Source organism: Nelumbo lutea, chromosome 4 (genome assembly GCF_056320005.1).
Source record: "Nelumbo lutea isolate HS-2025 chromosome 4, American lotus-T2T, whole genome shotgun sequence".
NCBI lineage: Eukaryota > Viridiplantae > Streptophyta > Magnoliopsida > Proteales > Nelumbonaceae > Nelumbo > Nelumbo lutea.
In genome coordinates this window covers 43,040,887-43,057,775 of record NC_142687.1, presented here as the reverse complement: position 1 = coordinate 43,057,775, position 16,889 = coordinate 43,040,887, and positions in this window count along the sequence as shown.

Below are 16,889 nucleotides of genomic sequence, written 5' to 3'. Positions count from 1 at the left end.
TGACTGCCAGCTCTATCCGGTCCAATCCATTCCTAACAATAGTGCTTTTTTCTTTTATATTTTCCTTTATTTTTATTTTCATTTTCTTCTAGCTTATTAATTCTTTAACAAATGTTCATTATCATTTTTCATGGAAGTTTATTAGGAGATAAACCTTAAATAATGTAGTTGATTAGAAGAGATGGCTTAAAATGGGAGTTAGTGAAACTAGATTTAGAGCCCATTTAGGAGGGCTTCTACGTTGGAAGCGAGGTGCTGGATTCACCCGTGGTGGTTGAGTAATCGTGTTCTAGAGAAGTTACTTGGAATATGGTGACCGATGTTTTTGTATGGGTTTCAACTCAGAACGCCAGAAGGCGTATCCCGAAAGCCCTCCAATTAGGAGAATGCAAAAACAAAATTGAATTTAAACAGGCACTTAGTTAGAGAATGTAGAAACAAAATTGAATTTAAATTTCAATGAGAGAGAACCAGAGAATCCACACAAACATGTAGAAAATATTAATGTGTTATTTTATTTTTTAAACCTAGAAAAGCTAAATTTGTTGATAGAGCTAGGATCTCTTGCAACCAAAAACTCTGTGCAAATGGCATCCAACGGCATATTGAGAATATCTTCTACATGTATATTTAATTCATATGGAGCATGGTTTTTAAGACTGACCCGGTGACCGAACTGGTCAGGGGTCCGGTTACTGGGTTGAACGGTCTGACCGTTCAAACCGAATGCTCGGCCTGTTCTGACAAAAAAAATAAAAAACGGTTAAAATCATTTGAACAGTTAACCACCCAGTTCAGCGGTTAACTGACCAAAATCAATGGTTTTAGGGGAAAATTTGGTTTTTGGGGAAAATGGAACCGGTCACTTGACCGGTTCCCGGTTTTTCCAGTCTGATCGTCCGGTCCGGTCCGGTTTTGAAAACCATGATATGGAGACTTTTAAATGTGTAGCTGCATGTGCATGCAGAGTGTGTGTAGTGTTTTTTTTGTTGGAGGAGATTTCATTGTGTATCTATATTGGTAATGCTATGGGATTCCTTACAAGGAAAAACTCTGCACATACCTTGAAAATTGAAATCATGGGAATCCAATCATACATTGGAAGCATCTTTCTATGAATTTAACATACATGAATGGCAGATATTTTCAATGCGTGGCTGGAGGCTATGTGCAACGAGTTTTTGATTGCAAGAATCTGAGCTCATTAGTAATACCACTATCATGGATGAATTCAGATCTCTTACCCATATTTACCCACATGATATTACAGCTGTACATTGGGAACATTTCCCCATGAATGATAACATGCAAACATAGGAAATATTCTTAAAATGTACAACTCTAATGAGGCATGGATAGGTGTGGGTAAGAGATCCAAACTCCTCAAATAAAATTGAATATCAAATATTTTGAATGTTTTGCATTATGTGCAACTTCAAAAGCCTATACCTAAAACCTTTTAAGCTTCCTTTCAGATGCCAAATCTATTGCTTCATGTTGTATACACAATTCACACACACACACACACAGAGTTATATATATATATATATATATATATAGGAAAAATCTATGATGCGGAAAAGATATGGTATGGGAAGAGTTTTGACCAATCAAAACCCATCCATGAATTTTGTTAAATAACACTTGATTGACTACCACATTTATGATTCTAGTTGACTAGTCAGAAGTTTTTCAGATATGATATCTTTTCCATATAGTTGAACTCATATCTATCTATCTATCTATCTATCTATCTATCTATCTATCTATCTATCTATCTATCTATCTATCTATATATATATATATATATATATATATATATATATATATATATATATACATCATGATACTAGTGTGTTTATGACTTTATTCATAATTAGTTGTATAGTCAGGGTTACATAGCGTGGTCAGCAGCAAATCCCGAGTGTTCATAAAAGTAGTCATATTTATTCATAATTTGTTTCTTAGATAGGCTACATTAGGGGTGGATTCGAGCCGAAATGAGTTGAATAGTATGAGTCTCGAGCTCGACTTTCCAAGGTAGTACAAGACTCGAGTTAAAAACTGTTAAGCTCGAGCTCGACTTGACTCGAGCTCAATTTGAGAAATAATGTTTTATAAAAATAAAAAATTATTTTTTATTTGATATTTAAAAAATTAAGAATTATAATATTTTTATTAGTCGAGCCTATAAACTAGGTTTGAGTTCGGCTCAAAGTTTGGTTGAAATCAAGCCGAGCTGAGCTTTTCACAAGTAGATCTCGAGTAGCTCGAGTAGCAACTTGAGTGCGGCTCGTTGCCACCCCTAGGCTACATACAATGTGGTTAGTAGAAAATCCCAAGTGTTGCTAAAAATAGTCATGTCGTACCCATCGTACTCAGTCAAGTGACTTCCCTGCAACTCCAACATTTATCATGTTCTTTTAGCAAAATACCTAAAATTAGACAAAAAAGGGTTTTAGGTGGTTTGGGCAATTTTTTTAATTAGTCAATGATTTGAGCGATTAGACCATTACTTGACTAGGAATGGCAATGGGGCGGGGCACCCCCTCCCCGTCCCTGCCCCGTAGTCAAGATACTTTGCCCCGTCCTCGGTGGCGGGGTAGGTTTAGGGCAGGGCATCCACTCCTCATCGGGGATGAGGAATCCCTGAATTTTCCTCGCTCCAAGGAAACTACTTAAAAATTAACTATTTTATAGACAATTTACACGTAGTATATCAGAATTTGGGGGTATTTTAGGAATTGAATTATAATACTTTAGGGGTAATTCAAAAATAGAATTATGGGATGTTAGGATTTTAAGAACTTGGGGAAAACTTAGAGATATTTTAAATATCAATATTAAACCTAGAGATATTTTACTAATTTACCTTCAGGTTTGGGGCGGGTTCGGGGAATTATATACAAAACCCGTCTCCCACCCATCTCCGATTCGAGAAAAAAATATTTTCCCTGTCCCCACCCCATTTTGGGGTGGAGTGGGGCGAGGCCCTGATTTTATGGGGAAATTGCCATCCTTATACTTGACCCACCATATCCGGTCATTTTTTGTGTCAATGGAAGAAACGACAAGCTACTTTTATATCTGCAACAACAAGCTAGGAAAATGGAAAAAATGACGGCATGTAGAGAAAATGAATTGAGGTCCAGATTAGGGAAAAATACAAAAGATAGGACTTTAAAGTGTTAAGCATAGGATAGAATAATGTCCCTGTAACCTACCATTACTGGAGAAGACGGCGAAGATGAATAGAGTTCTGACCATTGGAGGTGTTAGCCTCTTTTTGGGAGAGAATGAAAATGAGTTCCATAGCTTGACAAAAATGCAAAAGAAGGTATAATGAGAAAGTGAAAGGATGACATACATTCGCCAGAAACGACGATGGAGATGATGGGGTTGTGAGGAGCTCGGTTAAGGCTGAATGATAGCAAGTGAGTTCCATAGCTTGAGGCCTAGTGAATGCCCCTTGTGCAATGAGAACATGGAATCGATTGATCATGTGTTTATGGAATGTAGGTTCTATAAGGAAGTTTGGAATTTATATGATAATCATCCCACACCCACTAGTGCACTAAACTTTTAAGAGTTGGGTTAAAAGTAATCTTGAGACTAGTAATACTCTTAGGGTGACTTATTTTAGCTATTTAAATTGGCTGATTTGGAGGGCCTGAAATAAAAAAAGTATTCAACAATATCGGTTACACTCCCACTTATATTACAAGTCTTGCAAAAAACTATGTTGATAGTTTCCTATGTGCCCAATATACTAATGCTCCTGCCAAGAATCAACCTATTTGTAGAGTATGGAGAGACATCAAATGGGAAGCTCTGAATGATCAATGGATCAAAATCAATATAGATGGAGCTGCGAAGGGCCAGAATGGTGGTGTTGCGGCTGGGGGTCTTCTCTGAGATCAACTTGGGCAATCGAAAGGAGGTTTCACCACTTTCATTAGAAATTCCTCTATTGACTTGGCAGAATTGTGAACTGTCAAATGTGGGATTGTCTTGGTAAGGAAATTAGGCGACCGCAAAATAATTTTGGAGATTCGTGTTCCATCATTCAAAATCTTAAGGGTGGTAGGGATGACCATTGGCGTCATTTTACAATAAGCAAGGAGATCAAAGCTTTTCTGAATAGAGATTGGGAAGTTCGTACTAATCACTGCTACAGGGAGGCCAACAGATGTGCCGATTTTATGGCTAATTTAGCTTTGAGCACTAAGATTCAGTATAGGAAATTCCTTATACCTCCTAGAGAGCTTAACTTTCTTTTGTTTGTTGATGTTCTGGGGGTAGTCACCCCTCATTTAATTTTTAGTTAGAGTCTTGCGGTTTCTGTGCTTTGGCACAAAAAGATAAGTGCCCGTTTAAGAGGAGGCCGGATTTCCTACACTTGTTTGGTATGTGCCGAGGTGCATTTCCAATGAGATTGGAACACGCTGTAGTTTGAAGAAGTCAGAGGACCCCGATTCCCGATTCCCACATCTTGTGGTGAAGAAGTTAGAGGACACATGCCAGGATTTTGTTTGATATTGGATATATTAGAGAAGTATATGTTGAAATGAAGGATTTAGAGATGCTTCTTATCTCTGAATTGGCGACAAATCCATGATGCCATCATGATTTGGGAGTAGACCTAGCAATTGGGATGGGTGGGTTGGGTCAAGAGACTTTGGGTTGAAAAATGCCAAACCATAACCCTAAATGTTTGGGTTAGGGTTAACCCACAGGTCAAATCAGGTCACCTCTAAAATAACTAAAATTTTTGAAAAAATAAAGAACAAATACATGAAAAGTGTCAAAATTAAAGGAATAAACCTAAAAATTCTAAACATAAAATTAAAAACTTGAACATTCAATGATTCAAAGAGTAAATAATAAAGAATAAAGACTAAATAGTAAAGATTAAAGAGTGGAAACTTCTAATAATACATAAATAGCCCCAATTAGACCTGACAATCAGGTCATCGGGTTGATCCCCCAACCCAACCCAACCCAATTTTTCTAGGTTGGGGGTCATTCACAAGACCCTAACCCTATTTTTTGGGTTGGGTTTGGTTCAACTTTTTGCCATGTCTATTTGAGGGTCTTCGTTTTGTAAATTCCCAATGTGTAGAGACTCTGAAATCTGAATATTTTTCACTTATATTTTATAATCTTGAGTTTGAAATATTAACAAATTAAATAACAGTGTGTATCTAGCATACTTCTATTCAATGCCCTGAATGGATCTTCCTACCCCATTACAGCCACCTCCTAGAAAACCAACGATTAGTGATCAGCCTGGCGAGTTTTGCCAGCAATACTACTTGCGTGACTACCAATATCGTAAGTGAAGGCCTCCACCTCAATAGTACCCTTCCTTTCAACATCACTAGCGCAACAACACCATTATTTACCTCAACTGCTTTGACATTTTGTTGCGATCACCAGTGGATTGATTGTCCACAGGACTCTGCCACTCTTACATAAACAATACCATGAGGCAGTGTCGTGTGAGAATGCTCCAATTTGCTATAGTTTTAGGACTGGTGGATCCACCACCTCTTATATGATCAGGGTTTGGGATGTAGAGCTTACATTTTCCTTTTCCACTTTTTTAAATTTCAAAGATTTATGAAAATATAATGGGACAAGTACACCATTTAGTTTTGTCACACAAGTGAACCGGGTCATCCATGCAAACTATGTGTTCTAATCTCTTTGGAAGTGCACCTTGGCACATGCCAAATGAGTGTAGGTAATCCAGTCTCGTTTAAGAGGGCTGAAGCGCAACAGCTTATGGCTTTTTGAGGTAGGCCCCACATCGATAATAAGTATGTTTGGTGAAGAATCTAAAGAGCCTAAGTTGGTTGTCTATCTATTTAGACCATTTGAGAGGATTCCAGAATGGGATCTGCTCCTCACACATGGGCGCCTCACAGACACATCCACCTTGCATTGGGAACATCTCCCATGAATAATAATTTATAAATAGGGGAGATGTTCCCAATGATGATAGGATGTGCGTGTGAGGTTGGTGTGAGGCGCCCTATGTCAGGAGTAGATCCATTCTTGAGGGTTCGTAGGTGATTGAAGTGCATTGACTGAACCGCTTCTAAGAAGCTACGTAGGCAACTTCATTGGAAAAGTCCATTTTCTTGTCTCATATAAACCAATTCTCTACTTTTCGCGTTTCTTGCCAAATAAGGTTTGACAATCTTACCAAACACGATCGTTGCAATCTACTGCAACAAAAAACAAAGAAAAAAGATTGTTGCAATTCATGAAGGTAAAAGAATGTTTAAAAACTTCTTGAACGCAATGAGATATACTTAGAGGTCTTACTGAACAACCTACAATGCTGAAAAGCAAAAAATAGCAGCAATTAAAAATCAATTTATTTTTGATATAACTAGAGGGGGCTATACAAGAGGGGTAGCACGTTTAAGGGGTGAGTATTTGATTTATTTGGTTAAAAACCGAGTTGTATAAATCGAAGTTTAAAAAATTGAACTAAAAAATAAAAATCGAACCAAAACCGAATTATAGAAAAACCAAAACTAAAAGTTTTTGGTTGGTTTTCAGTTATTTTGGTTAAAACCAAATTTTAATAATATATACTCTATTATATATATTAGAACATATAATATATATTATATGTTATAAAATATATATTATGAAATTGAATTTTATATTATTATATATTAATATGTAAATATATAATGTATTATATATAATAATAGAAAACTTAGTTAATTCTATTAATGAAAATTTTAATTTTAAAAACTAAACCGAAAACTGAATTAATCAAATTGATTTAACTAAAAACCAAAAAAAACCGAAACCAAAATTTTCAGTTTGATTTTTTGGTTTTAACTGAATAGTACTCACCCCTACTCCAAGCACCATAAAAGCATATGGAATTAAACTCACCAGGTAAATCATCCAAAGATAAAACACGATATGACACTGAGATATAAGTTAACCAATCTACCGTTTGATTTGTTTTATCATAGATGTGCTAATACCTTACTTCTGGATTCCAAACCTGGACTGTACATGTTGGGCCTGTTAAAGATACACTAAGGGGGCATTCTTTTTTTTTGGGTTTTGAGAAGCAGAAAGTTAGTCAATGAGATTTTGAATCCCATTGACTAAGAATCCCATGTTCATTTTCTAGATTAATGTGGGGACCAGGGAAAGTTTATTTTCCTAGGTATCACATACCCATGCCCATCTCCTAGGCAGGAAAGAGGAAAGTTGGTAACATTTCAATGGGACAAAAATGCCCCTTTTAATAATAGATTTTTATGACTAAAATGATCATTACCTTATTCACTTAAGAAATAAAAGAACATGGGATAATGCACTTACCTGAGTAAATGTTTTCCAGAAAAAACTTACACAGGTAATTGCATTTACCTAGGTAAATAACTTATCTAAAAGCAAACACGGCCTAAAATGATCATTACCTTATTTACTTAAGAAATAAAAGAACATGGGATAATGCACTTACCCGGGTAAATGTTTCCCAAATAAAACTTACCTAGGTAATTGCATTTGCCTAGGTAAATAACTTACCTAAAAGCGAATAGGGCCTAGCATAAAAGCATATTTGATGCTGCTTTTCAAATTATGATTACGACGTTTGGCTCAGAATATGAACTTGTGAAGTAATGTTGAAGCAGAGCCCACATTGAACTTGATTGGGTATTTGGCCATTTTAGATGTTGTAGATTTTTAGTCCTGATTCTGATTCTTCATCTTCTCCACAATTGGGTATCTGGGTATTTGGGTTATTATCCTTTGGTGAGTCACACCCCTTGCTTTTAAAATTCCTTTTGCAGGCAGCATACCCCACTTGATCATAACATATAGTAAGTGGGGGAAGAGTTTGGAGGTCTCTATTGATATCGACCCCTACCTAAAAGAGATAATAGCAGTCTCGAATTTAGAACTCCACCAATTGCTTTTATTCATTGCATAACAATGATCCTTTGGAAATATAATAGTAGTCTGGAATTCAGAACTCTCTAGATAAAGTGCTTTAAGCGATACGATAAAACACAGTCTTGAATTCAAAGCTCCATCAATTGCTTTTTATTATTAGTGATGTTGTGTGATTTGGTACTCTTTGTTGGAATACAGTTCAAGTCAACTGGCTAAGTTATAATAAAAAATTGTTAGAATGCTCGGGGGTGGGCATTTGATGTTTAAATTAGCAAAGAATTGTGAGAGAATTAGAAAGCAAGAGAGCAAAAGAGTTTTAAGAGCAAAGTCGTGCATACCATCTCTGATTGAGGAAGACACCTTTATATAGGTGCAAATAGTTGTGAGTTCCATGTAGCACATCAGAGATCTCTAGGAGGACATGACTTATCTCCCTGTCACACTCGGAAGTAATTTCACACTCGAAGATGGTTTTTGCGTAAAGCGATAGAACTTATCCAATTGCCTCTGAAGTGGGCAGTGTGGGAGATAGCTCCATCGGTGTGAAGTGACGTGACCTCGGAGGACTCGGAGATTATAAGTCACAAGTAGCGAATGTCGGTCGCCACATCACACAAGTCACCAACGGGGCCTCAGTTAGGTTGATTGGAACTTGGCGGGAGGTTGCCCCAGGTCCCTAGCTGATCTTGATGAGGTGTTTACAGGTCAATCTTACCGAGGTGGCACTGAGACTCTCTCAAGGTGTGTAAGGTGTCTGTGGTGCACCTGAAGTAGTTCTGAGGTGAATCCCATCATTTTGGAAAAGGCAAGTCATTGCCTATGTGGCACCGAGGTGTTAAGCAACGATTCGGAAGCACCGCATGGCATGCTGTCACTGAAAGACCGAATTACTCCTCATCAGTTAGGATGATAATGACCCTTTATGTAGTGTTCTACATAATTCAATATCAATAGAATTTTTCTTATGTTTTTGCTTGGTTTTAGAAAGAGAATAAATACAAATGTGTAGAATAAAAAAGATACGATATAGCATACCCTTGTATTTATTTATTTTGTTTATGAAAATTGAAATCATGTTTATGCTAGAGCGAACCAACTGACCCCCTATCATCTAGTAGAACAAACCAATATTGCAGACAGGATACTTTGCACAGAGCAATCAACCGTCAAATCCAAGTAACCCAAGATTTTGTGTTTGATGGGACCAAGGGGGGAGGTTCTGTTTTTGGACTTTGAGAGGGGGAAATCTGGTCAATGGGATTTTGGTTCCGATTGACCAAGAACCCCATGTTATTTTTTTCAAATTAATGTGTGGATCAAGGAAAGTTTTATTTTCCTAGGTATCACTTACTTGGATAAGTGATACCCATATCCTAGGTGGGTAAATAACTTTTCCACTTTGGGGGGGGATTTTCAACACTTGAATATAACAAAAACGCCCTTTTCAATAATGAATTTTTATGGTTAAAATGGTCATTTCCTTTTTTACTTGAAAAATAAAAGAACATGGGTAAATACATTACCTGGGTAAGTGTTTCCTAGGAAAAACTTATCCAGGTAAGTAACTTACCGAAAAGCAAATTGGGCCCAAATGTGGTCATGGTTGGACTAGGCCTAGCCTGATTCCGGGCCTATGCATGTTATATACAAAATATTAAATATATATATGTATTATATGCCATATAAGATATGCATAAAAATTATTTATAAATTATATAATATGTCATACATATTATATTATAATATCTATATATAAACTAAAAAATATAACGTGATATAATATATATATACCGCTTCACCACAGGTTGAAAATGATCGCCCTCCACTACCTTGGATTAGGGTGTGTCAATGGACCGAGTTTGGGTATCAAAATCAACTTGAACAGATTGAATGGTCAATAAGACATATTGAATTGAATCAGTCTAAGTTTAATGGTTCAAACTTCAAAGCATTTATTGGATTGGATTGGACTTGGTCTGTCTGTAATGGATTTTAATGAATCGGATTTGGATTGAGTCCGATCTAAATTAAAATCAATTTGAGCAGATTGGACGGTCTAGCAATTGAATTGGAACAGTCTAAAATGGTTCAAAATATTCATAGAATTGGATTGGACATAGTCCATCTTTAATGGACACGTATTGAGCCAGATCAGGTTGGACCAATATCCGATCCATTGACAGCCCTACCCTAGATTGAACCTAGATGTCAACATAGTATGTGATGAAAACAATCACCCTCCACTACCATGCGCTTCTGTCATACCAAACCTTTTGTTGATCCTATCTAGTATCTATCATTAGGGGTGCTCATGGAAAATCGAAAAACTGAACCGAGAAAACGAAACCAAAAAGTGCAGTTAAACTGAATTGGTCGGTTCGATTTTCTGCTAACCTAGAAAAAAAAAAACCAATGGTTAATTAAATGGGCCGGTATATATATCTATATGTATATTATATTATATATTTAATATATGTCACATATTATCTATATATTATTTATAAATATATAAGTATTATATATATAAATATAGACATATATTATATTAAAAATTATCTATTTATAATAAATAATATACATATTTATAATATTATATATATAATTATTTATAATATATGTTATACATATAAAAAACCAAAGAACTGAACCAATCAAAAACTGAAACCGGTCAATCCATTAACCAGTGGTACCCGTTTGATTTCGGTTCGAAAAAATGCAAAAACCGGTAAGACTAATTTGGTATAAAAAAGTGCCTATGTTTTGACCAAACTAGGGATGCAAGTCGGGTTGAGGTCAACCCTAAGTCCCTAACTCAAATGCCCTAATCTAAGGACTAAGATGGTACATTTGATCAAATAAAAGTTCTTTTGAGACAAAAATACTCTTACCGCAATCTCTTCAAGTCATGAGCTTTATAATCTCTATCATGTTTAACTGTTTATATCTCTCATTGGTTTCTGTTACGAGCCAATCAACTAGGGTGTATATCAATGAGAATGCTCTTGGTTCATTGGATCATTGCTTGTGAGTTGTGACTATAGGGTTTTTTCTATTGGATTGAGGGAAATTCATTTTTAACATTATAATATATTAGTGGGGATTCGTGCAATGCAGGGACTTTGTTAAAAGAAGTTGAGGCAAAAGCACAGGTACAACTTAAGTAGGTTTAATCCGAACTTAATTTCACTTAAAATTTTATATAGGTTGGACCATACATAGAAAAAATGTATATACTATCAATAACATTCCAACTTAATGTCGGTATATTTCAAGTAAAGACAAGAAAATCACAGCTCAAGTTACGAAAAAGAGTGAAGAAGAAAAAAGAAAGGATTTTTGGCTTCCATAGTTCCATATCTAGAGCTGGAAGTTTGTTTGGAACTTAAAAGCCTGAACCCACAATTTAGGTCCCAAATCAAGCATCAAAATTGGCCTCTACCAAAATCTTCTTTTTTTCCTTTTCAAGAGCAATACAGACCTCTGAAACTAAGAACAAAGCTCTCACATCTTGATTTAAGCGATTGAAAATCAATAGGAGTTGAATAAAACTTAATAGGCAAGTTAACTTTAAGGTATGGGCAAACAATTTTCACTTAGCTCAGCTGTGTAAGGTGCGCCCAGTTGAAAGGCATGCCAACTAAAGAATAGAGGCATAAAGGCAGATTTGGTGCTGCATTTTTCAAATTTTGATGTTTGGCTCAAAATAAGTCGTGTGGAAGTGGAGCGAGCCCACCACATATAACCGGATTTCTTGCTAGAATTTCTGATATATTTTGTAGAATTTCAAATCCCTAAGAGGTGTCCATTCTGAATTCCTGATCGTTCACTTAATTTTTACTGTTTTGAAGAAAAATAAAACAGATAAGCCATGTTGCTATTAACAAGGAAGAAATTGTTTACTTCTGATATTTTTTGTATAATTGTTCACTTAATTCCTGATTACAACTACGATTAACAAAGAAAAAAAAAAATAAAACAGAGAAACGGATAAGCCAGTTGCTAAAACCAATAGTATCACTTTGCCAATTGGGAGTTACTAAGAAACCACGTCCTACAGAGTGAATCCTTCAATCCCTAACAACGTGAAAGGTAAGACGATACCCTTAACTACTGGGGCATGATCATTATTAATTATAAATAAAAATCATGTGTGTGATTGGATGTTGTTATCTTAGGGTGTATAGGTCTCTCCAGATTGACCCACTGGCTGTGAACATTCTAAACTAATACGAGTCTCAATAAGTGTCAAATTTAAGGATATTACATAGAAACATACAAAGGGAACATAAATCAAATATGTACTTTTATTCATTTACAATAAACTCATAAAGTACATCAATTTTGATTGAAGCTAAGGGCATACAAAACTGTCTAACAGCTCCCACTTGCACTTAGGTCCAATCAAGTACTAGCCGGAGTCCCATGCTTTCCACGTGTTTCTCAAACACTTTTTGTGTCAGTGGCTTAGTCAATGTCTTAACATGCTCACAGCACAGCATCTAATCACTCGGGGAGCCATGTTTTTTATAAAATGCATTTTTTTTAAACTAAAATAAATCATTAAGCAAACAAAAATTATAAACTAATTGGAGGCCGCCGGTCCCCACCAGAAAACATCTCCATGAAAAGTTTTGGCCCATTGGGCAATGGAATGGGCAGCCACAGTACAAACTAAAAAGTCTAATTTTATTTTTAGGGATACCTTGTATTTTGGGCCTAATCAAATTGGTCCTCAAACTTTAAAATGTGACAATTTAGTATCCAAATTTTAAAAACATGACAATCTACTACCTACTGTTAATTACTTGTTAATAGACATTTGAAAAAGACATAAATGCCATTCAAGTGTTATTTAATTTTCTTTATCAATCATCTAATCGTTGACAAAAATTAACAATCCCAAGTCTTTGCCTTTTCCATTCAAGAAAACTGGGTCATGTTTGATTGGGCATTCTGGTGATCCAAATTTCTTGAATAGAAGAAGCAAAGATTTGAGACTATTACTTTTTTGTCAATGTTCGGATAGTTGATAAAAAAAATTAGATGACACTCAAACGGCATTTAATGTCTTTTCCAAATGCCACTTAATGACTGATTAACAGCTAATTAACAGCAGGTGCTTAGATTATCATATTTTGAAAGCTTGGATACTGAATTGTCGCATTAAAAAATTTGGGGACCAATGTGACACTAGTCCCAAATTATAAGTACTAATCAAGAATTTTTCCTTATTTTTATATAATAAGTCCAAAATATAATGAGAAGTCCAGCAGTCCATTCATTGCAAACTCCAATAACAGATTTGGAGTCTGATAGGACAATTATCTTCTTCCAGCCCTTTCCCAAAACAATCGTCGGCATTGTAAGGATCGCCCCGATCTCAGCATCAGTTTTCGCCTTTCAGGGGATTTTCACCTATGCTTCCTCCTGCCGCTACTACAAAAGAATCTTTATTATTTATAGCACATATATATATATATATATATATATATATATATACCACTGAAAACTAAAATTCCATTCAAAATACCTCTATCACATTGAATCATAGTGATATTCTTAATAGGATAATGTCATAATTGAGTTGGTTTTCGCTCAAGCCTTTAGACATAATTAAATTGTTAAAGGTCAATTCGAACCCTCTCAAATTGCACTAATACCTCTCAGCGTATTATTACTTTTTCGGTAGCATATTCGCTTTGTCATCATGCTAACCTCATATCCCATTTACAGTGATCATACCCACAAATAGTAAGTGGGGTAGCAGGCATCTATTGATATCAACCCCTACGGTAAGATACTGGTAGCACACCTAGAATTGAGAGTTCCATCAATTTTTTATGTTCATTGCTAGGATGATAATGACCCTTTAAAGCAAGGTTTTAAACCAATTCGTAAGTGGAGCTGTTTTGGTCACTTGTTGCTAGTTCAGTGGTTCGATTATTTGGCAACTGGTTCAGATGTTTCAACAGTAGATTTCATCCTATCTTTTGGATTGGAATATTAAGGTAGGATGAATATAAATCTGTACCCTTTATAAAAATGAGATAGTAACAACTTTTAATCAAAAAGCCTGATTTTATTTTCCCTTTTTACCTTCTATAATTTTTGTTTTTCCAATATTACCATTTATAAAAATGAGATGTAACAACGTTTAGTCAAAAAGCCTGATTTTAGTTTTCCTTTTTACCCTCTATAAGTTTTGTTTTTCCAGTATTTAATTTAACTATCATGATTCATGAGGTTGTCCATCAAACTTTTTCCAATGCTCAATAATTTTTGTTTTCCAATATTCTATTTTGATCGTTCAAGTATTTGATCTTATCATAAATGGCCACATAATTTACTTTTCAACTTTACCCTCAACTTTCTATTTTTTCCCATTGAATATATTGTCATTGCAAAATAATTATGAAAAACATAAAATAGAAAAAATAATATAAATTGCAAAAAAATAAAGAAATACATAGAAAATTTACAAAAAAAAATATAGAAATTCATAGAAATTTCTATATACCATACTAAAAAATGGCAATTGGTTTGCTCAACTTATATTACTTTCTAACTTTACCCTAAATTTTCTATTTTTTTTTCTGATTGTATATATTGTCATTGCAAAATAATTGTGAAAAAACACAAAAAATGAAGAAAATAATATAAGTTACAAAAAAATAAAGAAACATATAGAAAGTTTACAAAAAAATATAGGAAATCCTAAAAATTGAAGAAAACACCAGAAATTACAAAAACAATTAACAAAAAATCATAGAATAAAATAAAAATTTATATCTATTACCATATATAAAAAATGAGAATCGTTCAGTTAGTGTGGTCAAAAGACCCTGATTAATTTTTCATCCCAATTCTACCCCTTAGTTTTTTGGTTTTTCCAACATATCCCAATTCTAAATGAGGGTGCATGATAGTTGTTGGCGAAAAAAAAAAGTCTTTTCTAAAGAGCCATTGGGGGGCACCTGACCCATCAACCTGTTAATGACCCATTCTGGGTTCAACCCAAACCCACCATAACCTAACCCGTTAATTTTTCACATAATACCTAAATTCTCGAGAGATATAACTATAAAAAATACATAATATACAAATAAAGATAAAAAGTGTATAAAATAACATAAATTAGATAACAAATAAAAATTTCAAAGTAATTATGAAAAATATAGAAAATTAAGAAAATAATATAAATTAGAAAAAAACAAAGAAATACACAGAAAATTTACAAAAAATGTAGAAAACCATAAAAATTGATGAAAAATAAAAAATATTACAACAAACAAAAAAATCCATAAATTACAAAAAAATGAATAGAAATTGTAGAATAAAACAAGAATTTATAGAAATATACAAAAATATGAAAAAGTATAAAAAACTACATAAAAAATAGAAATTTCATTCCATTGGCCCTACACATGTTTGTTAGTTGGGCCCATGTCTTATAAGGGAATTTGGCACTAGGATTGTATGTTATCATGTGTGTAGTTGTTAAATAGGGCCTACAACTCATGTCCTTAGTTATATGCAACACTATGACACATTATGAATCATTCAATTGTTTTATTCTTGTACAAATGTGCAGAGGTACTCAACATGCCTAGAAGGTGTTTGCATACATGTTACTCTAGCAGTTGGTTGATAAATTTTGCTTCCAACTAATTTCTTTATCTCCTCTTGGTCAAAAAGTATGAAGAAAATGTTTATAGGCTTAAATGTAAGTTTTTAATAGTCATCTTAGATAATGACTTCCGCTATTCATTAGCTAATTGAGTAAATTAACATAATAGATTAATTTGCTTCTAACCATTAATAGTAATTATTTTCATAAGTTTTAGGTTATCCCAAAACAAGAGATCAGTTAAGAGTAGCATCTCCAGTTCTCCAAAAATTTTGTGTTTCATTGGAATGAACTATATCTGTATATAATGTCATTGAATGTAATTTTGTCATTGATTTGGTGCATTAATGTTTCAACCTAATGCATTTTCAACCAACATTTTATAATTATAAAACTCAGATCTTGGCATTTTGTGAGGATAGTCTTTTTTTTTTTATGTATTATATAATTGTCTTAGGACTTAAATGGTATATGGACTTTCATCTATGCCTGAGATGTAAAAGCATAATCAAACATAAGCATTTAAAAAAATACCCCGTGCATCACACGGGCCATTCCAGTTTTATAAAAAAAATCAAAATTATAGTGACTAAAAATAAGCATTTAAAATATAAGCCAAAATTAAGTGGCGCTTTTTAAGTACTTATTTATTTTTTGGGGGACAAGTCCGTTCCTAAGGTTTTGTTTACTTTTCAAGGACTACCCCCAATCTTCAAAAGATCACTATTCACTTTCTTCTCCTCCAGTAGAGATTCAAACCAGTGGCAGTGATCGACCACCCTTCAACAAAATCACTGACCCTGCCCCCTCCTCCTCTTCTCTCTCTTATTCCTTTCTCCACCATTGTAACTGTCTTCAAACCAACCACCACCGCCCCTCTCTTTTTATTTATTTATCTTCTTATTCTTTTTCTCCTCCCTCTCTCTCTCTCTCTCCTTTCTTTCTTTTTTTCTTTCTTTCCCTCTTCTTGTCCTCACACTGCTACTGCAATAAACATGGAAATAGGTTTAGTTAGGAGATATGTATTTATTTATTTTTATTTGTCTATATTTATCTAATATGTGGCCATGTTAAGTTGGGGCTATAATTATTATTTCCACAAATATAAGTACATATGGGATAAGTGATTCACTAAACAGTGCAAGTCAAATAATTACTTAAAATAAGTATAAGTGATTTGAGAAAAGACCTCCCAAAGACTAATAAGTACTTAAAAGTAATCCCTAAGTAGTGTTGACTATTGAGTATGGCTGCAACTTGGCTGGGCTGTGGATTAGGTTATGTGTCAATTCTAGTGTTATGAAAAAAGGGAATAAGAATGAGA